This window comes from Ostrinia nubilalis, chromosome 18 (assembly GCF_963855985.1).
Source record: "Ostrinia nubilalis chromosome 18, ilOstNubi1.1, whole genome shotgun sequence".
Lineage (NCBI taxonomy): Eukaryota > Metazoa > Arthropoda > Insecta > Lepidoptera > Crambidae > Ostrinia > Ostrinia nubilalis.
The window spans coordinates 14,074,588-14,101,671 of NC_087105.1; positions in this window are offsets into that span (position 1 = coordinate 14,074,588).

Consider the following 27,084-nt stretch of genomic DNA (forward strand, 5'->3'; position numbering starts at 1 on the left):
ATGAAATGATCTTTAGAACTAGGCTTTCAAATGGTGCCAACATTTGTGGGAAGTGGGAATGCATACGTTTCAAAGTGCTTGTCGCGGGAGGGTCGATTTTTGTGATGACCAGTGTATTTTGCAAAATAATCTGTGTAATAAAATTTTATAGTCATGGCATAATCTCAGTCACAGGACGTCCACTCTCACTGCTGATTAAAGGGTTAAAGGTCTCATTTAATTATTTTCAAATTGGTTGGTAGTAACAGGAAGGCACTGAACGCACAGCGCTAACTTCATGAGGTCGTCTTTTATAAAGTTTTTAGAAAATACCTAATATGAATAATACGTACAAAAAGCATAAAATGATCTAACAAACAGTTGAACATAGTAGCCAAACTTAAGCGTGGTATTGCGTATGAACATAATGTCTGTAGATGCAAATATTTTTATATCAACACAGCATGCTTTTTGAATAAAAATAAAAGATTCTTGTACAGATCCGGATGCCAGCAGGTCAGACTGCGTAATTGATGCAAAATCACACTTATAACAATCACATAAAGGTGCCAGTGTTCAGCTTGATGTTTTGTCGTCAATACAACTTTACTAATAAAGCTACCTTAAATTGCATTACAGAAGCTTATTACTGAACCAAATAAGCAGTTACCAACTCCAGTAACAATATAGTTACCCGTAACAACATCATTTCTTTGAACTCTAAACCCTAATAATGCGGTCGGAGCCGTTAGCAAAGTTATAATGACCTTATCAAGGTGAACATTTCTACATTATTTGCGGTTGACCTTTCGTAGATCAGCCAATTTGATAGACTTCAAACGGAGACCATCAACATCATACGCCCGTTTCCCATATTCAATGTTTGTCTTAATCCGGATTTTAACTGTCAAACTTAATTCAGTTTTAGATTAAATATCCACGATTTTTGATGCGTTTACATTATTGTTATTTAAATCTATATAAATAAAAATGATTTGATGTTCGTTAGTCTGATTAAAACTCGAGAACGGCTGGGCCGATTGAGCTGATTTTGGTTTTAAAATGTTTGTCGTAGTTCAGGGTAGGTCTAAACAGTGAGCAAATACGCGCGCGATATTGTTTTTCTGTGACAGACAAAATTCAACGCGGGCGAAGCCGCGGGCGGAAAGCTAGTAGTCTAATAAACATCAAAAATCGCAGTTATTTTGACCAAAAACATATTGAAATATTTTGACAGTTGATGGATGGATTTGAATTAGGATTGTTTATAGAAAAGCAGCATGAGTCTATAGAATATTTTTTAATTTGTTAAATAATGTCATAAGTCAGTGCTGCGTACGCACCTCACCGCTAATCAACGCTAAATTTTGTCAGTGTGTGCGTGCGCGCCGCATACGTATTGGCGCGCTCACATACAAACCGCGCTCGGGCGTTTCTATGAAGATGACCTACTCATTTGTATTTACTCTAATACTATGCGCCCTGCCCATTGCCACTTCTCTCTCATTTCTGATTCGATCTCGTAAAGAAACACCGAGCATAGCCTTCTTCATAGCATGCTATATAATTTTGATAATCGAATGTAAGTTTGATGCAGGCAAAAGAATATTATTTAAGAAGAATAAATAACACCTCTACAATTTAAAGTGAACTAACTGTTACTGACAAATCTATAAACACAAAGCTCAAAACACTGAACGGATCGCGTCGTGATAAAATCTTATCGATGATTTTAGACGACAAACGTATTTATTATCACGTAGAATAGATAAAATGGCGCGATAAAAACTTATCACGGCGCACATCCTATGCCTACAGATAGGTTTTTTTTATCACAAACGGATACATTCTCACAAGGATTTTCCAAAATTCAGATAAGCGGATGCAACGGTACAAAGTTTACCGTGAGCCGAGGGCAAAAGCTAGTTAGTGAATAAAATAAAATTAAAAATAGTTAATTAATAAACAAATCTCACACTTATCTAACTGGTTTGTTCGAAACAATCATCACCAAACATGATTATCCAATAAAACTGAGACGTGACCTACAAACTTGCAAACTCCGAGCTACATTGATTGTGCCAAAGCTTTGTTCGCTGAAAAAAAATACCAGGATTTGTTTCCGTAAAATATATCTGTACATTCAATCTCAGTGCTTTATATCTTTTGTGGGGCAAATGATTTTTCTTTGAAATGCTCGTCCGTATTGTTAGCAAAAACTCTTGCAACTTCACAACCGAGTTTCATGTTATGAATAAATTAGAAAAGTTTGTTCTTACAGTCGGGCCGCTAAATATGCGAGTGGAAATGTAATCCTTGTGTACAATAAGAACTGTTAGCTTTTTGAATTGCAAAGAGTTGAACAACTTTTTATACTGTAACAATAAATTTGGGAGGGTCGTGAGTGAGGGGCAGGCTGTAGTTATTGTAACAGTCGACCACTTAAACTGACTTTTCTTGCTAAATATAATATCTAATCACAAGTACATAAGAACTCAGAATATTTGGCTTGATGTGTCTTGTCAACAGCATTTTACAGTCCACTGCAGGACTATGAGCCTTCTACACTCTAGTGCTGTTGCGGGGTCTCCACTCCAAGGTCTTTCTGGCCCAGCGATCCTGGTTCATCCGTGCAATGTGCCCGCCCATCTCCATTTACGGCTCTCAATCTCTTCCACTACGTCGCTGCACCCGTCTTTTCTCTGATCCACTCGTTCCTTTTGGCACCATTGGCGGTTGACACTAGACTTACATCAGAGCTAAATACCTACAGCTTTGTGAAAGTAATTTTACACCATTTTCTTTCAAAAACCGCTAATTTCTTAGCCGTGATCAGAAACCGCAGGGCGTGTTTCCAACGCCTTATCACGAGCCCTAACGGCTATATCACCACAACTCCAAGCAACGCCCGTCCGTGGCCGCGTGTACAGTGTACAGTCTGCTTGAAATTTAATGATCGATCCGATCACGATACGCAGTCGTTGCTAGATTAGTCTAGGATTTGATAATATTCAACATTATCGGGTACTCCGTACAAAAAGCACCGGTTATTGTTATTGTTACGGTTAAAATAAGGTAGCGCAACTCAGCCTAAGACACGCTGTAAGGTTAACCAAGACTCCTGATAGGATAAGAGATCTATAAAAATGTGTTTTTTTTTTTATAATTAAACTAAGCCATTAAGTACAGTTGACTGCAAATCAGACTATTTTAAAATACAAGATAGCACACTCATTACATAAAACTAAAAACATAATATGCTGCAGTGTCACAGATCAAGTCTGCTAAATATTTTCTTGTCATAAAGATTAAATAAATCATTATTTTTCTCTCAACGTCAAGACCGTTAATCTTTTCTGACTGTCCTTCAGCGGCCATTACGTCCAAATTCGAATTTAGAACACAACTTTTGACGTTGCGTCCAAAGGAGTTTGTATGAGTTTGTATTACTTTGGTAATTGTCACTTGTTTTGAAATTTCGGCCCGCAGCTGGGGGGCTATTTTTGAGGAAAGTAATTAAGATTGGTTTTGTGGCCGACTTTTTGCCATTTGGATTTAATTATTTATGTAAATTTCCTTGCTGGGACATCGAAGTTTGACTCGTTGATTAACTGTAATCATAATTGTTAATTTCATAATTATGTTTCAGAACAACGTGAGCTAAAAAAGTCTCGCATAAATTTTCATTTTTCTAATATTTAAACTTCACTTAAAAGTTATTTTGTTTGAACTTGTACCGATAACCTTTTTCATTTTCTTTTTTTTTTTGCGCTGGCATCCCTAGCTGTCAGACGCGTAATTTTAACGGGTCAAATTTTTAATGTTAATTTACTATAATTTCGTGTAATTTTGTGATAAAATATACTGAAATCAATTGTTTATCGTATAAATAATGTATACTAATGTATACGAGTGTTATCCGACGAAAATATTTAATATTTAAGACAAAAAAGTGAAGACAAAATTTCGTCAGCTGTCAACGAAAAATCTTCATAAATTCAAATTTACGGAACAAATTAACAGGGGAGTATTGTTTTTATTCATTAATTAACTAATATCTATAGGTAAATTACATGTATTTTGCATTATACACTGAAAATAAAACATTACAATTCCCAACGTTGAGGTTATATTTTCATGTAAATATTCATATTTTGCCTTTTAATTACTCAGTTTAAAAACTTTAATCTGTAAAATAACACAATTCGTGTAAAATATATTTCATTTTAGTGGAAATAAGTAGAAGAATTATTTAACCTAACAAAAAATCCTACCCACACAATTTAGCTTTACTTTATAAATTGGTTATTTTCTGTAATAAGACTTTTAAATGATAATAAGATAGTATTCAAATACAGATCCCTAATAGTCTATCACCTACTGTTATTGCCAAGATCACTAAAACCCTTTTTTTTGTATTTTTTTTCTCGGTTCTTCGATCGGGCTCGCTACACAAAATCCTATTTGCATTGGTAAACTTCACTGCAACAAGCTTCAATGATGTTGACCCGTAAGGCCACCATGAAGGACATGGAAGTTAAGTTGAGGCAGGCTCTCCTGGACCTCAAAGCTTCACGAGAGGTCAGCGACCAGCTTCTCCGGGAACGTGAAGACAGTGAACAGGAGATTCAAAAAGTTGTAAACAGGAACTCACAACTGAAGAATGAGCTTGCCGAGCTTCATGGCAAATATCTGGACCTCGCTGAACAATGTTTGAAATTGCAACAAACGGTGAATTCCTTCAGTGAATGCAACAACACTCATGAGCAGGCTTTGGATCGCATCCATGACCTCGAAAAGAGCCTATGTGAGTCACATAAAACCATAAAATCTATGGAGGAAGAAAAACAGGCTCAAGAATTCAACTCAACCGTTAGCCTGTATAATGAATTGATGAACAATGATCATGAATCGAAGAATCCAACTATACCCATAATAGACTTGACCTGTGATGTGTCCTGTTCCGGTCCAGCAGTAAATTATCAATTTAATAGTAATAATAAACTTAAAAAATATATTAAAATCAAGAAATTTATCAAAAAATGCAAAAAATTAATTAAATTTCAACGTAGTTTACCTAAACAGTCAATTCTAATGAAAGAAAAAAATCTTTTAAAAGAAAAGCTTAAATCATACAACTTAAAAATAGAACAAAACAAAAAGTTGTATGATGATAATACTTTGATCTTACATGAGAAAATAGATGACTTGGAACTTTATCTTAAACAGTTCAAATCTCGATATGAAATTGCACAGAAACAAATCAATGAACATGTACTGGCCACTTCCAAACTTGTTGACCTATGCAATTACAACACTGAGCGTTTTGAGTCCTTATCAAAAAAACAGTCTTGTAACTGTATTAATGGCCTTCAGCCCACTATAATACCAAAGTCTATTCAAACTGAGCCGGCGCAGGACATATTATTAATTGAATCCCAAACTAATGAAACTGCCTTGTCTAAAAAAATTAGTGATACCGGTAATGGAGGGAAAACCTTTATTTATTCTGATCAGCTTGGTCAGGGGTTAGGTTCTATGCTCAGGGAGCACTTGAATACACAGGTCTTGAATTATTGCTATCCAGGCAGGTTTCTGACAGAGATAATTTACGAAATTGGTAAAAACCAAGAATTAGATGAGAACTCCAATGTAATTATAATGTATGGTAATAGTTACTCTGTAGATAAAAAGAGTATAATTCAAAATATTGACCAACTATTAAATTTGCAAAATAGGTTAAAATTTAATATAATTTTGTGTACTTTACCCTATGTAAATTCAGGGTATAATCTAAATAAGATAAACAAGAACATATTTGATTTAAATATACTTATGTATAACTTGACTTATCGTCATAGCGACGCACTTTTACTTTTTGACGTAAATAAATTTATTTCTAGCTTTAAGTTGACTGTAGATACAATGTATCTCTCTAAAAAATTGAAGAATAAATTAGCCTCATTGTTTGCAAACAATATTAAATGTAATTATATTCATAAAACTGATCATAGTGAGGGTACTAATAATTTGATATCTCAGTATGTAAATAGTAACAATATTATGACTGTACCTACTACTAGTTGTTTAAACTGAGGCACTCGACAAAGGCCAAGCCCGGAACATTCAAGATTGTTCATCAAAATATTCAAGGCTTGGCCAGCAAAGTCTTAGAAATAGAGCTATTCTTAAAAAGTTTTGATATTAATGTAATATGTATTACTGAACACTGGCTAAAGAAATATGAAAGCTCTTTTCATATAGATAATTATCAGTTAAGTAGCGCGTTTTTCAGGAAGTCTGCCATTCACGGAGGCTCCTTAATATTTGTGAATAATAATATTAAATATAAAGAACGCAAAGATGTAGTAGGGCTATCAGTTGAGCGTGTTGTCGAAATTTCCTGTGTCGAGCTTGAGAGTTACATCATTGTATGTGTGTATAGACCCCCTTCTGGGGACTTTGGTATTTTTGAAGCGGCTATTGAGGATGCTCTTAATAAAACTTGTAACAGCAACAAAAAGGTCTTAGTTTGTGGAGATTTTAACGTCAATTTACTAGATAGCTCATCATCATATTCTGTAAGACTACTTTCCCTTTTTCAGTCATTTAACTTGTTTAGTCAATTTAAGGAAGCAACTAGAATTACGGAAACCACAGCTACTTGTCTAGATAATATTTTCTCTAGCTGTGTCCCTGACAATAAAGCTGTCATACACAATCTTACGTCAGATCACTGTGGTATTAAAGTAGAATTTATTTGTAATAATTTGAATAATAAAAGTAAAAAAAATGCCGTATGTAGACCTGTAACCATTAGTCGTCTAGAACGTTTTAAAAATAATCTTGAAAATAAATTGCATTTAGTCCCGTATGTTCAGGGAGACCCAGATGCTCTTTACAATAACCTTTTCGAATGTATTAAAACCGAACATGACAAAGTTTTTACGGTAAAGCCATTAAAACCAAATACCAAATCAAAGTTTAGTGACTGGGCTACTAAGGGAATATACAAAAGTCAAAATACGTTATATGAACTTTATGGCATGAAAAAGTATAATAATAGTATATCTTTTCTTGAGCATGTAAAAAAGTATTCAAAAATTTTTAAGAAAGTTTGCTTCATGGCTAAGTCTTTTTATATTCGGGACAAGATAGGGAACGCCAGTAATAAAATAAAAGAAACTTGGAATGTTATCAACCGAGAGACTGGTAAACTAAAACCAAGAGATAATGACTTTTCTCTCAAAGTTCACGATAATTTGATATCTGCAGATAAAGATGTAGCGGAAGCTTTTGACAATTTTTTTGGGAATATAGCTTCAGCAACAACTGCCAACTTAAAGTCATCTCCCTCCGAGGCCGAAGAAATATTGAAAGCCCACGTGACACCCTGTGACTCGCACTTCTCTTTTAAACATATTACTCCATTAGATATCACTAAAACTTTTAATCTTTTAAACGTAAAGAGTACAACTGATATCTGGGGCATCTCTGTCAAGATAGTCAAACACATTATTGATATAATTTCCCCACAGTTAGCGATAATATTCAATAATGGACATGGCGCACAATTTTTGTTGAAGATGCCAAAAAAAACTACAAAAAATTAGAATGAATACTGTATTTTTACTTTTTTGATATCTTTAAAAATGACTGAAATATTCAAGCTCAAAGTGCGCTCTTCCGCTAGGAGCGATTTTCCGCGCGGATTTTGAAAATGTGACGTAGTAACATGAAAAGCTGCATGTAAGATATTATCTGTGTACAATGGTTAGAATGGTTAGTAGGGGAGCCGAAGCGGGGATTTCGGGACTTACTAAAGAGTGGCAGACTAACATACAAGGAAATACTTTGTACCTGGTTGAGTACCTCTAAGTATGAATTTTTGATATAAAATGGCATTAGTTCTTATGCCTCTCACCCAAAAAATACCTCAATTAAGCCCAAATTTGAGACCGCAGCCAAACTTTGAGGGACGATGGAAACTAGCCTAGATGGAGGACACATGAAATTGAACTTCTGCTTCTTCATTGATAAAGACTTATCATTTACCATACCTTATCATTTTGTATTCCATTTTCAAGTCACTTTTTTTTCGCTTACTGTTTAAACAATACGTGAGATTTTTTTAAATCTCAGGTCTTTTGAACGCACATCTGAACGATGTCTGGTTTTAATTTCTTCAGTTACTCCGTGACCATAGCGCTTGCAACAGTGCCGAAATATTGGAAACTCAAAACTAAGGTACATGGTAGCAATCCCGTCAGTAATAATAATAGGAAAATGTCTTGAAAAATAAGTAAATCGTATATTACTTTATGTAACTAATTTTATTATGTATCATACTTATAACTAATCACTTTATTCAGAACTAGAAAACGAGATCATATGACAGAACTTATGACCAGACTATGTACATTGAATAAAATATATTTCGTTTTATCATCAAGCTTAGCAGCCTAATAAGTTACTATGACACTCGAGTTAATCCACATTCAGCACCATAGCCTCCCATTCTACAAGCCCCTTTACAAATGTCTAAACGTCACTTAACCCTTTTAGCACCAGTTCTTTTGTTTTTGAGAAGATCTACCCAAATTTTTATATCAATTAAATTATAGTCCAGTGTTCCGGGAGTTTTGAAAATTGGTGATTAAAATAGATTTCGCTATGCTCTCTGTTAGTTAAGTGTGATTGCCGCGCTCGTTGCGAAATTGGAAAAATGCTGCCTTAGAGAAGATTTTTGATAATTACATTCTTTCCTATTTTGTCGTTACAGCCAAATGACGTCCACTGCTGGACAAAGGCGAGAGGCCTTTGGGTTTTCCATGGGTTTTTCATAATGAAAAGTCCTGCGCTGCCCGCATTCAGGTACTTCTCGCGACCTTTACCAGATCGTCGGTCCACCTAGTAGGAGGCCTGCCCACGCTACGTCTTCCAGCCCGTGCCGTGGTCGCCACTCAAGAAATTTTCTGCCCCAATGGCCATCGTCTCTACGAGCTTTGTGTCCCGCCCACTGCCACTTGATTTGAGCAATTCTGCGTGCTATGTCGGTCACTTTGGTTCTCCTGCGGATCTCCTCATTTCTGATTCGATCACGCAGGGAAACCCCGAGCATAGCCCGCTCCATCACCCTTTGGGTGACCTTGAGCCTTCTTATAAGGCCCATAGTAAGCGACCACGTTTCAGATCCTTAAACTTTCCTATTTATTTCACGACTAGCTTTTGCCTTTGGCTTCACCCGCGTGAAATTTAGTGTCACAGATCGGCATAAATAATTTATTATAGCCTATATGTTTATCTGGGTTACAAACAATAATATTGTACAGTTTCAACAAAATCCGTTGAGTACTTTTTGCGTGAAAGAGTAACAAACCTGAGACACAGGAATCTTCCTAGTTCAGGTATCAATCACCAACATTCTTATTTTTTGTTTTTCCTGATTGTTTGTTATCATAATATTATCTGTTATGTTGGTGAGAAATAAACATTACTTTACTTTATTTTAAACTTCCAGACATCCAGACATCCAAACTTTCGCATTTATAATATTAGTAGGATACAATTATGTAATGTAGAAACAAACAAGACAAAAAAAAATGTGTACTACAGCAACGCGATTTTTTTTATACTTCAGCATATTTAGGACACCCGGCAGCGTGTCCTGCCATGATCAAAGAAAAAAGAACTCGCAATTTAGCAGGTACATTAAACGAGGTCACAAAATTCGGAAAAACATATCGAAATCTATTTATTCACCAATTTTCAAAAATTCCGGAAAACTTTCCAAGTAAAATTAACAAATAACTGGACTATTTACTCGTTATTGAGCACAGAGACACAAACTTGGTTATTTTTCCAGAAAATTTATATTTAAGTGCATAAATGTAAAAATGGCTTCATAGTGCACAAAATTGGCAATAGGTGGCATAATAATGGTTACTTTTTAGCGCCTAGTTTGAAATGTGATTGAACGATGACAACTAACAATAGTTGTCAGATAGGTAAAATTTTATTTTAGTTGGAAAAAGACAAAAAGTGGTAAATGGGTTAACGTGCGGGGGCTGCAAAATCATGTTGTGACGTCACGCGCGAATATTGGAAATTTTTGAAAATTTTAAAATGTCCGTAAACTTCTCGAGGCTCTATCTTCGGTAATACTGGATGGATTGAGGTGAAATAAAAACTAGTGTAATGTGTGTGATCTAAACTTTAAATTAAGTCATAATTTAACTTAATATTACAACTTATGCGTGTTGTCCATTGCATAGAGAAGGGAATCTTCCCCGACCTCATGAAACATAGTAGACTAATGCCATTATTTAAGTCTGGTAGCAAAACCGACCCTGGCAATTATAGACCCATTTCTATCTTGCCCGCTCTGAGCAAGATTTTTGAAAAAATCATACAGGAGCAACTTATGATTCACTTTGGCTCTAATAAACTATTTCATAGTGAACAATATGGTTTCACCAAGGGTCGTTCCACCACCGATGCAGGGGTTGCACTACTTAAACATATCTTCGAGGCTTGGGAGAATTCTCAAAATGCACTAGGGGTCTTCTGTGATCTCTCAAAAGCTTTTGACTGCGTAGAACATCAAACGCTAATTCGCAAACTGCACTATTATGGGGTAAAGGACTCGGCTTTGGATTTAATACAATCCTATTTAAACTTTAGAGTTCAAAAAGTTGACATAAATGGTGTTTTGTCTTCTGGGTCACCTGTGAGAATGGGAGTTCCGCAGGGGTCCATTCTGGGTCCATTCTTGTTTCTTATATACATTAATGATCTACCATATTTTGTTAAGGACTCTTGCGAAATCGTGTTATTTGCTGATGACACATCTTTGATTTTTAATATCGATAGAAGTAAAAATAACTTTGACGATGTAAATAATGCACTAACAAGAGTTTTAAGTTGGTTCACTACAAATAATTTACAACTCAATGCAAAGAAAACAAAATGTATAAAATTCTCTTTGCCTAACGTAAAAACAGTTAGTACACAAATAGAACTTAATAATAATGCAATCGATCTGGTAGACTCTACTGTATTTCTGGGAATTACCCTGGATTCAAAACTCCAGTGGGGCCCCCATATAGAAACTCTGGCGGGAAAGCTCAGCTCAGCGGCTTTTGCAATAAAAAGGATACGGTCATTAACCGATGTTTCAACAGCTCGCTTAGTCTACTTTAGCTACTTTCATAGCCTAATGTCATATGGAATCATGCTGTGGGGCAAAGCTGCAGATTTTGAAACAATATTTATTTTGCAAAAACGTGCGATAAGATACTTGTATAAAATGAAAGCAAGAGCATCCCTTAGAGAATTGTTTAAAGAAATTGGCATTCTCACGGCCGCTTCACAATACATCTTAAACTGTATTCTATTTATTCAAAAAAATATTACTGAATTCAAAAAGAAAAGTGATATTCACCAAATTAACACTAGAAATAAAAATAAATTGGCTATACCCGCTTTTAGACTTAATAAAGTGTTTGCTACTTTTATGGGACAAGGTATCCATTTTTATAACAAAGTCCCTGATAAATATAAAGAGCTACCGTATAATAAATTTAAAGATATAGTTAAAGATCACATGCTTAAAAAAGCCTATTATACAACTCGAGATTTTCTTAATGATAAGTCATCCTGGGAGTAGGATTATGGTCCTCTCATGCTCGCACTAAAAAGAATTAAAATGAAAAGTAATGTATAAACTAATAATAATTTCTCAAATGTTATAGTGTCATGCTTCTCAATCTGGACTGTTACTTAGCTTTATTATTAGTTTTTTTTTAAAGAGATAACTTGGAATTGTCATTCTCACTAAAATGTCTCTGGGGTGGTGGCGTAGTGAGGCGGGTCGTTACATTCCCTCTAATATGGTCGAGTGAAGCGATGGCTGGTTCACTCGTCATGTCTGTGAACAGGCGCTGCTTTCGGGGACTGGTCAATCCAAGTTATTCAAATTTATGTATGCGAGTCATTTCTACTAGTATCTTAATATGTAAGTCTAGATATTAGCACGTCACTACCTTGTTTAATATACCACGCAATCTTGTATACCCATTCTTATAAGATACACCATACAAGAATGCATGGTAAATTCAGTGAACTGCTCCTGAATCGAATGTACCTACTACTGCTATTTCTATTTATTTATATTAACCGGCAGACAGTGGTGACTGAGTTTGTTGCGGCGCTTCTTCTCAGCACTTGCCAAATGTTGGTCTCGAAGCGCTGGTAGGGTAAAAAGATTATGAGACATGTAGAGGCTCCTTAAGAGCAAAATGACGATTTGTAAGAACTATTTATTAGTCCAAACAAATAAAGAAATTTTGACTTTGACTTTGACTTTGAACCTTTATGATATACCTGTAGAAAAACAATATGTTTCAACCTGTTTTCCGGATTAATCGCAAGAAAAATAAACACTTGCCAAGGAAAGAAAATATCCCGATTTATAAAAGTCCATAAAATCTTTAGAGACCAGCTAAAACGACATAGCTAGCAACTAGTTAACGTCAACCCTTACGCGGAAAAAGTGGGTCGGAGTGGCACTTTCGTAATAAAATCTTTGGAAGGTTAGCAGGAGTTTATAAACTAACAGTTAAGGGATTCGAACATTTTGTGAAACTTGGCCAATTTTGAAGCGGTATTTTGGTGGCACTTAAACCGTTTTCCCCGGCGAATAAACGCGACAGCTGAAAGCTGCCAAATTGGATTCACTAAGGGCTGATTTTTCAATCGTCAGACAACTTTAGTTCAAAGTTGACATTTTGAAATTTTTACCCGACTACGGCAAAGCAAAAGGAGGGTTATGATTTTGACAGGCTATGTATGTATGTATGTATGTATGTATGTTCGTGTGTTCCCTCGTAACTTCTAAACTGCTTATCAGAATTCGACAAATGACATATCATTAGAAGCGTCTTAATTGTCCGCTGGCTATAGGCTATATGGGGTTTCACAAAATCGAATGTGGCGCCCTCTAGCGGACAAAACATACAGAGTAAAAAAATAAAGTTAAGATAAATATGCCGTGTTTGGTATCATTTGAAAGCGCTTTACTTGTACATTTCGAATATATATTTATTACTAGCATTTGCTTGTGACTTTACCTGTATTCATGGGCTGATTGCATATAATTCACATCTTTTCGTTCATAGCTTCTTTACTACTTATTAGTTCATCAATTTAACTTTTGTTAATATTATGCGCCACAAATACACTTTAACACCAAAATAGTACAAATAATAAAAAGTAAAAAAACTAAAACCCAACTACGACAAAAAACGACACTGAAAAAGTATAAAACAAGATTTTTAGCATACTGAACTGAACAAAGTTGCCAATGTAGTTGCATAGTATAGTAATTTTCATGTTTGGAAAGGCGTAGTCACGCGTTGTCGTAGTTGGGTTTAAGTTTTTTCCATACTGAAACTGTCAATGTGCCAAACTTTTCTTCGGTTAAAAGTTATTTGACAATTGAACAATCAGCCCTGTGTTAAACTTATTCTGGCGATAAAAAAAATAGCGCTGAAACTAAAAGATAACATTATTCAAGTGGTCGATCTTTCTTTAAAATAGCTGAATATTTACATTATAAGTACACGTAGATCTATTTACCTATCTTTATTCTTACAAGAATATAATTATTTCTTACAGGAAACAAAGTACCCACTATAATTAACTATCAACTAAAAGCAATAAACCTACCCATAAAATACTTCAATGCTACCAAGCGAATAGCTTCCTAGAAATTTGAATTTCAAGCTATACCAACAATTACAAACATCGGCTTCTATTAGAATGGTATGTAATATTATAATCGATACGCTAACTGGGGTGTGTTTTGCATAAAACGGCAATCAAGAGGTTAAGTGAGTTATGGCCTGTATGGGGTTAAGACATGCCGTATAAACAAAGGAACTGCATGATGACTTCATTATTGATCTGTTTCACACTATTAAGGGAGTGTGTGTTCGCTTGTATTAATTTAATATCTCCTATACGTACCACGCTCGCAAGTGCCTAATGCACCGCACTTCTTTCGCATACACACAAATGATATACTAGACTTAAACGTAGTGTGATCTGTACGATGGAAAAATAAAAATTGTGAAAATTACTTGCGAAAAGTGGCGCAAAACAGAGTGAAGTGGAAATTTTTATTGTAGCATCGCCATCTTAGTAAGATATACTCTTGAACATGACGTAGGTATATAAAACTTCCCTCTAGGCTCTATATGCAAAATAACAGCTCTTAATAATTAAAAAAAAACAGCAAACTCTATCATCAATGCAATTTAAAAATATTCACTTTGGATTCTAGGTTTTCTGACGCTCTTTCACTAATTCTCTTCAGCTGCCAATCCACCGGATAGTTGCAGATTGCCAGCAACAAACCGAGCAACAAACTTCTGTGTAAGTTACTGCGGTGTAGTTAGCTGCAATGAACTTCGAAACATCGGACGGCGTTCACTAACAACACTTTATTGAACGTAACGGATTATGGCGCGAGTGCGACCGCTGCCGCCGTTGTGGGTCGTTTGTTTTCTGTCGATATAGTTATATTGCAATAGTTATAAACTATATGTACGTTTTTAGCTAGATATGAGAGTAAGACCGCTGCGTTACCACCAGAGAAGTGCTAGGAAGTTAAGTGGAGCGAGGATGTGTAGCGAAGCTGTGAACCGATGTGTGTTGAATTGATCATCAAACTCTGTTAAGTATTTAAGCTAGAATAATATGGCGTATCAGGCAAGGCCTTAAGCCCATTTGACTCTTACCTCTCAGACAGATTACAAAAAGTAAATATTCACGGAAATAACTCTTCGGGCGCCCCTCTAAAAATGGGAGTGCCCCAAGGCTCAATACTGGGATTGTTGCTCTTTCTGATTCATACAAAGTTATTTTAATATTTAAATAGCTAACAAAGATATACTCCTATCATAAAATTATAAAGTAAGTTCTAATAATCAGGAGCTTTATTTGATTTTTAAAAGGAAACACTTTTTTCTGTTGTAAATTCTGTTCATAGATTAGGCAAGAATCCTTTCCTGCCACTTGGCGACACAGAATCAAAGGAACAATACCTCATTATAAGAGCTCAAAAAATACCGTTCAAAGGCAAATTCTTGCGCAATCACGAGTTTCTCAAGCGATTGTAACCCTTCCAAAACCGCAGCGCAATAAAACTGTTTAATTAGTCAAAATCAATCCAGAGGGCGTAATTGTTACCATTTGCTCAGCGGCGATAAATTTAGGAGATCGTGTTTAGAATTAAACAAAGGAACCGGATCCAAATTTATGGAGGCAAAGGAACCCTTCTATTGTGTTCTCCACTTTATATTTAGCAAACTCTCAGTTTGATATTGGCCGTGTAATTCGATGGATTCAATATTGTGTAAAGCTATAAACAATGTAGTTCAATGGGGGATTCCTTGAATAAATTTGGGCTGGTTTTATAGGCATAATGGTAAACAAGACTGAAATTTGCGTCGCCGACTTGGATCAAATGCGAAAAGTACACACATTTGCACTCATGCGGTCGTGCCATCATTTCATTCCTCCATAGGCTTTAGAATTAAACAAAGGAATTTAATATTTTTGACTTGGGGATACACTTTGCATTCAAACACCCATAAACCTGTTCATAACCTAAATTTGGCGCCCTGGACCAAACCAACTTAGAATAATGGTTTATCAAGGAAAGCGAGCATCACCCTAGGAAAAAAAGCAAAATGTTCTTTCCTCAGGTTAAAATCGTCAGAAGATTTAAATCTGCAGCTCTCCCTATACACCTATCTCTCTCATTCACAAATAATATGCTCACAGGACACTGCGGCAGATAGAACCTGAAATAAGGGAGCTAGTGCTGGATCGAGCTCTATCTGATTGACAGATTAACGATCCCTCTCGAGCACAGATAATTCTGGTACCGGACTGCCAGGTCGATTAAAGCCAGGAATATCCTGATCCAAATGAGTACCATTTTACTAAGTGATTTTTCAATTAGTATGTCCCATCTGAAATTTATGGCTAGGTGGGCGCGAATTTAAGTATTTTTAATATAATCTGAGTTAAAGAATATAGTAGATATAAAAGATGATACAAAATTAAGGGTCATGTTGTCTAGTCAAAATCGCATTCAATCGCATGTTCTGTTGAACTTTACTCGATAGAAAAAATCTCAAAGATACCCCTTGGTCTTAAATCATTGCGTCTACCCATTCAACTGTCATACACAACATAGAGTTAAAAACTCGCTTAGCACAGAAATCAAGGTTGGCCTCTGACAGATCGTGTCAGGTATTCACCTGACACTTATTGAGCCATTACAAATTCTGACACTGGGGTTGACAACCTGGGTAATGACAAACGTCATTACCACACAATGAAAGGGAGAATGAAAATCAATACCTAGCTAGTAACAATCACTTGTAGATCAATACCTAGCTAGTTACTTCCTTTTAGGTATTGATTTTCATTCTATATTAGAGGCCTTACGATCTTCGACTAAAATTCTAAATAGTCATAGACCGTTTCATCTACGAAGATGCGCCCCACCATTCCTCCGCTAATGTTTGAGTGTTATCGGTACACGCTAAATCATCCATGAGTGCACACGCACACTACGATAATGACGCTCGGATTGCTCGGATCAAACTCCCCCCGAAACCCCGCGCTTTCCTCAACCGAAAATTGGTGGGGCGCGTCATCGTGGATGAAACGATGACATGTATGTATACTTCATGATTAAAACTATTTAGCATTTGTAAACGTAAGAAGAATTTTTGCGTCAAAGTCTTGTCAGTATCATAGTTTCGTTGCTTCTCGTGACTTTAAGCGACGAGTAGACTACTTGACACTTCACAGAGATGGTTAACGAAGCCCTAAGTGACTTTGTTCGCAACTAACCAATTAGATTCCAACCACAATAGTGCAATATATCCATAATCCTCATTTGGCAGTCGCTGCAGCGTTCAAAGGGCTAATTGATAAACAGAGGGAGCTAATCGCGCACAATTGATAATTGAGAATGTTACTAGGTATGCAAAATCACTTGAAACCTATGTTACAGTTAAGCTTTTACATTTACAAATACATTAGTTTTTATTTCATTCAAAAATACCCAGTAGTTATGATTTTATAGGCATTCAAAGTTCGCTTAAATATTTAATCCCGCCAACGGTCACGTGACCCCGTGTGACGTACATTCACAGCGTCCGCTCACTAGAAAACGGATATAAACATACTTAAATATATTTTTTTTTGTAAATACAAACTTATTATACATATTAACACCCAGACCCATCACAGAAATTAAAATTGAACCAAACCCAAACTTGATGCGATTGTGTCGTTTTATTGCGAATTACCTTCCAGCTCCATCATTAGACCCCGATTACTATATAGAATTAAAATACTCATCAATACAAAACGAACGAGCCCAAACTCGATGCATTTAAGTCGTTTTATTATAGAGTTCCTATGGCCACCTTCCAGCTCCATCATCAGATCAGCTCCATGTCATCATAATATTGCATGGTCATCCAAATCACATGTGTTTGCGAAATTTCAGCTTAATCGGTTGCCTGGAAGTGGGTCTTAATTCAGTTTGCAAGATTCCACCCATACAAATATGAGCCAGTCGTTGTAATATGACGTCACGCGCATAAAATGGCGGGCCGGCCGCCGCCCGCACTTTTAAAATTCAATATCTTGGAAACTAATTAACGTATCGAAATAATTCTTTCACGTGTATTTTTTATTTTTAACAGAGAATACAGAAAGCTAAAAAACAAAATTAGTGAACATTCTTCATTGGCGCCGCAAACAGCGTGATTGGTTAACAAACAATTGTGTTAGCTATGGTGTATGTAGGCCTTGTCAGAAATCATAAGTTTTGTCTAGTCGTAATGCAAGAAGAGATCTGGATGCAGCACACGAAATTTTAAACAAACAACTTTCCCAGTCACCTGGATAGATGATTCCCATTTTGGATGCCAGTTCGAATACTGCGGTAGTCATGAAATATTAATGTAATGAGCAGAAGCATGAACGTCGTAATGACGGGATCACTGCCTGTTTTAAACAGATGTTGCCATCTTTTTTTAATAGTAATTTTGATACCATTAATATTTTAATAGCATTTAGCACTTATATTGTGACCTATAAACATTTTATGTACGAGTTATTGTGTGTATGTACAATGTACATGACTGTATACCTATGTCTTATTTGGTCGGCAAGAATCTACAACTTTCTCACTACAATCATCATTTAAAAAAACTATTTTCCATTGTTTGCCATGTAAGAAATTTTTCTCACAAATTGTAGAAGCGGGAGCACCGCAACCTCGCCCGACAACACACTTCCAAATTTTCATTCATTTAATCTCCCTTGGCCAAACGAATCATACTTTTACTACCAGCAACCATTTTCTTTATCTCCAGCCCTGCAACACTCGAAATGCACGTTGCGAGGAGCCCAGTTGGCATTGCAAATGTCATCGGACTGCAACGCCTGTTTAACATAGGAATTGCCGCTTTTCTTCCGTTTTATACAAACTCTTCGATTGTATTTCTGAAAGCTTTTATATTATACAAGTTGCCTTTCTCTGGCGCTGCTTGCGTTGATATCGGCGCGTCGGATCTTGTCTAGGTAACCATTTCAGAGGTAATGTAGAGTCCACATACTTTAAATTCTTGTAGCAAATGCTATTTTGCATCAAATATGTTTAGACGACTGTGTTATCGATTAAACCTGTAAAATATAGGTACCTATCGTATCTTGCAATTTTACTATAAATCAAATAAGTTGTAATAAATGAAATCATTAAGAAGAGTTATTTTAAATTAGATATTTTCGGTGTAGTCATAGATACGAGTATACGAGTAAATAAATTGATTTATAGAAAAACAGATGCTAAGCTTTACAGACAAAAAGCTTTTCAGTTTTCTAGTGGACTTCGGTCCTCTATTTTTATATGGTCTGAAAGTGAAGAACTACATCACTGTGCTGTATATCCCAGAATAAAGGTTTTCCCCAACAGACCCTGATGAGTTCATAAATATTTACTGAATTTTATTGATCCTACCAGGAATAGGATCTTAGATCCATAGCATATACCGCGCCATTACGTTACCAGGTAAATATTTAACTAGCTTTTGCCCGCGGCTTCACCCGCGTGAAATTTAGTTTGTCACATATCGTCATAAATTATAGCCTATATGTTATTCTGGGTTATAAACAATAACACTGTGAAGTTTCAACAAAATCCGTTTAGTAGTTTTTGCGTGAAAGAGCAACAAACATCCACACAAACTTTCGCATTTATAATATTAGTAGGATACATTAAATAAAGCAATAACTGAGCATAAACCCTATTTTCACTGTACTAAATTACAAAATCCAATTCCTACTAATTCTCTATCGCAGATTACAGCAATTAGTCCAACCTACAAAATGATCCAATAAACATTCAGATTACTGGTTCATACTGGATCACTCTGGATTTAGATGAATCACTTCGCTCTCTGGTACAATCTACACACCCTTTTAGCTAGAGGTGGAAAAATTGTGTATCGATACAGTGATAAATATCGATACCACATTCAGATGTTTTTATGCGGAATAAGGCAGTACTTATTTGACTCCAATCACATCTGCTGTTCTGTGAGATGCGATCTAGGATGTTTGTACTAGTAGGTACTGCCCTGTTCAATTTTACCTTGAATATGCCCGAATTATAGTGTTCGGGAAAAAGCAACGGCTATTATAATAAAAAAAAATCTTTTCTCTTTTTAAACAATATCTGCTACATAATTATTATATCAATATTCTTATGATTGATTTCGGTTTGCGTTCATAATGATAGTTTAAAGTTCCTCAGTGGATAACTAAACCTATAAACTGATCGAGTATATCGCTTAAGCGCAAGCGTGTCGGTTACAGTTGCAGTTGTAGGAGTAAAAGGAAGGAATACCAGGAACGTTAAAATCTATTAGGCTTTGCTATGTCATTGTAGGTAAAACGGCACCTCAATTTCTTTTTGCATGGATTTATATCATCGATATACACATCGTAGCCACCCAGCATCTCTATTTTCAGCATATTCGAAAACAATAAAACGGTTGGGCGATTTTAATCCTTCCAAGCTTTGTCCCGCAGACCGTTAAGGGAGGTTTTTGCTTGATTAATCTAATCCCTCATTGGTTGTAATTGCTTATGTTGTGCCAGCGGTTTTCCATTTTTGTTTCTGGTATTTTTGAAAGGATTCCGTTCGGGATTGGGATGCTGTTATGTCATTAGTTAGTTACTTGTACACGGTCCTTCGTGTTAAATTTATTATTGATAGACCTTTGCTTTGCCTGCGTGTAATTAAACCCACGAACACCCACGTGAAAACAACTTCGAGGAATGTCGATTTTATTTACTTTTATTTGGTATTTCTGGCATTGTATGTAAAATAAGATTATTTTAGGATGCGTGGTAACTGTGGGTTATTGAATCTTAATATTACGAAAATGACGGACGAATACGGAGAAATTGATGACAGTTATAGACTCTTACATGAAAAAAAAATACATAATACATAAATACTTACAACGATGATAATAAATCAAACAGGAAATTATGAAAGTATTTCTATGTAAGACGACACAGTGACACCGCTCCGGCGTCGCACCGCCTCGCAACGCATCATGTGATTTGGTTCTCGCACATCTAAAAGTATAATTTTGTTACAAATAGACCATACACTTTCAGCGAGAAAATAACTAACCAAAATTTTACTCATAAAATGTGCAATTTACAAACTAACAACCCCTACTAGTCCACATTCGCGCATGAATTTTTAAAACTTTAAAACGCACCGTAATTCCGACCGGCGATTACCGCAGAGCCTTGTTGTCCGGGGAACTATCAGGTTGGGAAAAAAATTATCTCTGCCCGCCAGACGACTGCCCATAAACTTGACCCATTGGATTGGGCGTGGGACAAGCAACGAAAGAGAGCGATTTTTGAAACATTATAATTTGACAGCTAACATCCCCACTTATTAATTTTCATAATAGCCTTTGCTATCCTTAGAGTTTCCCTACGTGATGGAATCAGAAATGAGGAGGCCTCCACAATAGATGGCTGCGGGAAGCATCTGAATGGTACCGTAGAAATCCTTGCGCGAGTCCTTTGTTACTACAATTATTCTGAAATATGCATAAATAAAGCGGTATTGCGGTATTGATTTTGAATGCATTAACCTTTGTTTAAAGAATTAAAGTTACAGGACTATCACTATGAAGTATCACTAAAGGCTAAATTTGACGTGCTTTCTATGCGAAAGTAAGTCAAATTTTAATCTAGCCCCTGTATACATTTAATCAGATATGTACCATTCTAGACTGCTTCTCACTTAACACCAGGCGCGATTGCGGTCAAATACCTGCCTTGTCATGCATAAAAAAAACTTAAATTGTATGAGTGACGATCGAAAATTCAGGCATGTGACTAAAATCTTCCTATTCCCGCTTCAGCTTATGCCTTACGTGACTCCCGCAACCCCATTAGTTATTAATACAACGGGTTAGGGTACAGCTGGTATAATGGTCCACTAAACTGTATTCCCTGAGTGTTCCGTCGGCGAGCCACTTCACCGATTTACCTGTCTGATTTAACATTCTAGGTAATGTTAGTTTTGCCCGTGAGGTGGGTAGGTGTAAAGTGACCGGTCTAACCATAGTTTAAGGTCTTGTCCCCTTTTGAGAATTTGTCAGTGTGGTTTCGGCCATTTTGTTGTTTGTGCTGCTTTATAAATTTGAGATTTGATACTGCTCACAGTATGGAAAATTTTATTTTGTGCTCAAAGCAATTTTTTTTGTAGGAGTAAGTTCCCAAGCTACATGTGATATCTTTGTTATAATTAATTAATCAAACGTTAATTAAATCGCTTCAAATGCAGCAGGCAGGCAGGTAGGTAGGCAGGCGAACCTTAACTTCGAACTCCTCCTATGTTCTTTTAGTTAATTACATTGCGGTCCAATGACAGTTTAACTTTCCCCCGCAAACTTGACCTTCATTGGTTGGGTTTTCATTGACGGTCAAGCTGTAGATCCTGGCTACACAGGAGTTGCAGCGTTGAGAACGAGAAGTGGGAATAGTCCCGTGCTGGGTTACCAATATAAGGGATTTTTTTTTTTTATGTGATAGGAGGCAAACGAGCGGACGGATCACCTGATGGTAAGTGATTACCGTCGCCCATAGACACCCGCAGACCCAGGGGCGTTACAGGTGCGTTGCCGGCCTTTAAGGTAAAGATACGCTCTCCTCTTGAAAGCTTGCAGGTCGTATCCTGGTTAAAAAAGCAAGAGTTTTAATTAGTCTGTCAGTTAGCTTATCAAAAACTATTCAACACGTATTTTTCACTTTTTGAAATTAATGAAAATGTAAAGAGATAAAGCGTGCCAAAGTTCTAAAGAAAAGGCCCGTGACGTCAGAGAGTGCGTAAAAGTGCAGCACTTTGTGACGTCGCGCGGAACTTCAACGCACTATAACTTTGTAATTATTTGTTTGATTGACAATTAAAAATGTACGTGTCCAATATTTTTTTATAATAAAATTGACGGACTAAAAAAATTTTTTTAGGAAACTAGCCTCCAAGATTCAAGCTTATCCGTATAGCTTATTAAATTTTACCTACACGTATCACAGCCTTAAGTATGTTTGAGTCGATGCTGCTGGTTAAACAATATTCGAATCCGAATGCGTGTAGTCCGACCATGGCCGCTACTCATAGTCTCAATGTCCCCCATTATAGGAAGCAGGTCAGTGCTATTGTCACTTTTGTCATGAACTTTACCCCATCCACGTCGATATAGGTCACAATTGTTTTCCCTTTTGTGACAACACAAATGGGGGCCGTGATTATCGTTCATTGGAGCCATGGGAATGATTTGAAATATCTATGGTTACTTTCGAATATGAATAAGTATATTTTGGTTTGATTTCAAATAACATTATTTTATTTAGTTGTTTAGAACTGATAGCTAGTCAGTTGATACTAGGTATAGTTATTAGAAGATGGTTTGTTAGAGGTTTTCATGAAATTGATTTTAAGTCAACATTTTTGCTAATATAAACTGTTGTTTTTGTTTTAGGTATGGACTTCAACCGTTACTTATATCTTCTGGTCAAGGTAAAAAAGAAGTCTTCAAATAAATATAAAAATAATTAAGGTATACTACGTACAATATTAATTATGCTGAATCTCCAATGAATTTTCTTATACTACCTTCACCACCATTTTAATTCCTTTCTCCCAACAAAGGACTAGAGCCCAGCCTCAAAAGCTGCCTCAGCAGATTTAATCATTGGACATACTAGTTCCTTTATTTTTTTAGGACGGCATTCAGGTTACAATCAATAGAGGCGCACTCTGGTGGACTTACAATGAATCAACCTTCCGATTTTAGGTGGGAAATCCAATCCAATCTGTTCTTAGTGCACTGGGGAAGTTTTCATTCTTGCTGCTTTAATTTTTAGTGACCTATATATAACTAATGTAGTTCCTTCTTTAGAAAGGTTAGGTTGCCGTACGTTATATCGTCACCGTCGTGGCAGAATTAAATAACTGACAAAACCAAAGTTGCGAGATATTCACGTTTTTGTGTTTTTTTTCGTTAAAAATGGCGATAACTTTTAAGGGTTAAAATATTTTATTGTCGGTCTTTTGATATTTTATACAGCAAATTTACCTTTATTAATTCAATAGTATTCGATGATGTTACTTTGTATTGTTTTAAATAAAAAAATAAAAATGTAATTATTTAGTTTTGCCACAACCGTATTTTACAACTAAGTTGCAGTTATTTAGTTTTTGTATGTCACTTATTTAGTTTTGCCTCAACCAAGGTATTACAAAAACGAATATTTCCATTGAATAAGTACACTTGTTTAATTTTGCCACACTTTTATTGACCTAAATGTTGATTTATTCATTTTATTTTATTTGTTTTGTCAATGCAATTTTAGTCAAAATCTGTAAAATTGTTAAATAATACTAGAATATACCTACTTATTTAATACTTATAAATTTTTAACAAATTGGTATGGTAACCATCAACATCAGATTCCTATAACATTGAAATACAATTGGACCCATTTATGCAAACAAGAACCAACCCACAGCAGGGTGGTTTCGAGAAAACGAGACTTTTGTAAACAAATGTTGCAAAATGCGTACATAATATATTAATGAATGATTACTTGTTAATCTTATGTGGGATACTGCAGCCTATCTAGGAATATCAGATTTATAAATTTTATAAAGTTATAATATAAAGTAAATCGTTAAAAACCGGTTGGTTCTTTCTTGCAAAAACATATTTTGTTGCTTAGTTCCTTCTTGCAAAACGGATGTAAGATTTCTTGTTGTGATATTTCTAAAAATTAAAGTCATTCTATATAAAATATAGTTTTTAATGCCATTTATTACATAGTGAATCATTATCTTTCATTTAATACGAAAATTATACGATGGAATCACGAACCCTTAAACTAAAATCACTATTATTATCGTCTTCTACCTCAAAATCGATAGGCCCGGTAAAACCGTCGATATTATTGTCTTCTATGTTGCTACATTTCAGGGTTTTGTAGTCCATATCACTTTTGGTTATCACGACCCTGCTTCTGATATTTTTCTGTATATTAACTTCTTTGTGCCGTGTGGGGACGGCCATAAATAATAGGTACTCGTCCCCACCGCCAACAGAAGAATCACCGGATAATGCCAGGCTACCAACTCCGACGACCTCTGGCCAATCTTTAACACTCGCACACTGTGGACTGACATGAGGCTCGCCGAACTCGAGGGAGAACTGAGCAGGTTGTGGTGGGATATCGTAGGATTATGTGAAGTCCGAAGAGAGGGGGAGGACACCATAATCCTCAAATCTGGAAATCTGCTCTATTTCCGGGAGGGCGACCAGCAGTCCTAGAATGGTGTCGGGTTTATCATCCACAAGTCCCTTGTCAACAACGTGGTCCAGATCGAGAGTGTTTCGGCGAGGGTAGCGTACCTTATACAACGGTATTGGCTGAAGGTCATATACGTATACGCACCGACCCCGGAACAGCCCGACGACAAAGTGGAGAATATGTACATATGAGGATCTTTTCAGAGCCATACATAGCTCCCGGTCCCATTTTACCGTTATGATGGGGGACTTCAACGCGAAGCTGGGTAAATGAACCGATAATAAGCTGAAAGTGGAGCTATTTGGGTACGGAGAGAGGAACGCAGGTGGCCGACTGCTGGCTGGCTTTATGGAGTGGGAGAGCCTCTTTATGATGAACTCCTTCCTCAGGAAGCCAAAGCAGACAAAGTTGACATGGCTGCATCCTAATGGCGCTATAAAAAATGAGATCGACTTCATCTTGTTGACGAAGAAGCATATATTCAATGATGTCTCTGTGATCAACTCGGTCAAAACAGGAAGTGATCACCGAATGGATGAATGAATATCAGACCCAAGACTGATGAAGTCTACGCTCCGCCCAGCGCCCTTCCAACTAAAACCCGAAAGCTTTCAGCTCGAGTTGCAAAATCGTTTCGAATGCCTAGGAGACTGTGAAAATGTGGACGAATACAATGACAGGTTTGTAAAAATTGTCCAAACGACCAGTAGTGTGGACAATTGGGTCTAAGTTATTTAAAACCCGTCGTTAAAAAGAAACCAAAAAGATCTCTGACCTCACCAATAAACTTATGGAAGAGAGACGAAACTTGGTTCTGCAGTCCTCTGAAGATGCTGCTCAGTATCGGCGTCTTAACAGACAGATTTCCAAATCTTTGACTCGCGACCGACGCCAATTTAATACAGACCGTATAAAAAAAGCGATTGAGCGTAACAAGAGCTCTAAAGTATTCGCAAGAGATCTGCCTGTTGGCCAAAGCCTACAAACCAAGGTGAAGACCGAGGATGGCAGAGACATCTCGTTGGGATCTGAGTTATTGGAAGAGGTTGAGAAGTTCTACGGACGGAAGATACGGAACGTACGGAAGTTGTACGTACACCTGTCACAAATCTAGCCGAAGACCCAAGAGCTAGATTGACCCGACACTATACCGAAGATATCCCGGCTGTACGAGATTAGAATGGCTCTCAAACAGCTGAAAAACAACAAGGCACAGGGTGATGACTGATGATGGAATCACGGCTGAGCTTCTGAAAGGAACGCCGGTACTAAAGGCTCTTCAGAAGCTGTTTTATTCCGTCATCCTCGAGGGAAAAACGCCTACGGCATGGCACAGAAGTGTGGTGATACTCATCTTCAAAAAAGGCAAAAAAACTTTTTTGAAGGATTATAGACCCATCTCACTTCTAAGCCATGTCTACAAGCTGTTTTCGAGAGTCATCACGAATCGTCTCATTCATGATCTGTCAACGTCGTTATTAGTCGTCGTCGATCATACTGCCTCGTCTCATCTCTTTATTTTTTCTTGAGTAGAACTCTTTTCATAAATTTATTATTCAAATCATTTATGTTAAAGGTACCAACGCAACGATAAGAACGGATTTTTTATTTTTAAATAAAGCTTAATTTTAACACTATTAAGAACTATGCTACATGGATCTTTTATTTTCGTATAAATACTGCGGAAATTTGCGAGAATAAGAACTATGCTATATGGTTCCTTCAAGACTAACCTAATTTGCATTATTCAAACAAGAACAAAACTCTTTGGTTCTGTTTATTTATAAAAAAATTGTAACTATTTTTGCTAAATGGAACCAACCAACATTGGTTCTGGTTTGCATAATTAGTTTAATTAAGTGTTTAGGGACCATGCTGTTTAGTTCTTTACAGTTTTTTAAAAGTTGGCCAAAGCGGGTTGGTTCCGCAAGTGACAGTGCTGTATCTCTGTTGTTAGTCGTTGTAAATGAACCAAATTTTTTTACAAGATAGAATGCGTTATTTGAGCGCCATCTATGTACTTAACTCAATTTCACTCAAACTGTGGGTTGGTTCCCGTTTGCATAAATGGGTCCAATTGAAAGAACCAACATCGAAATGAATATCAAAATT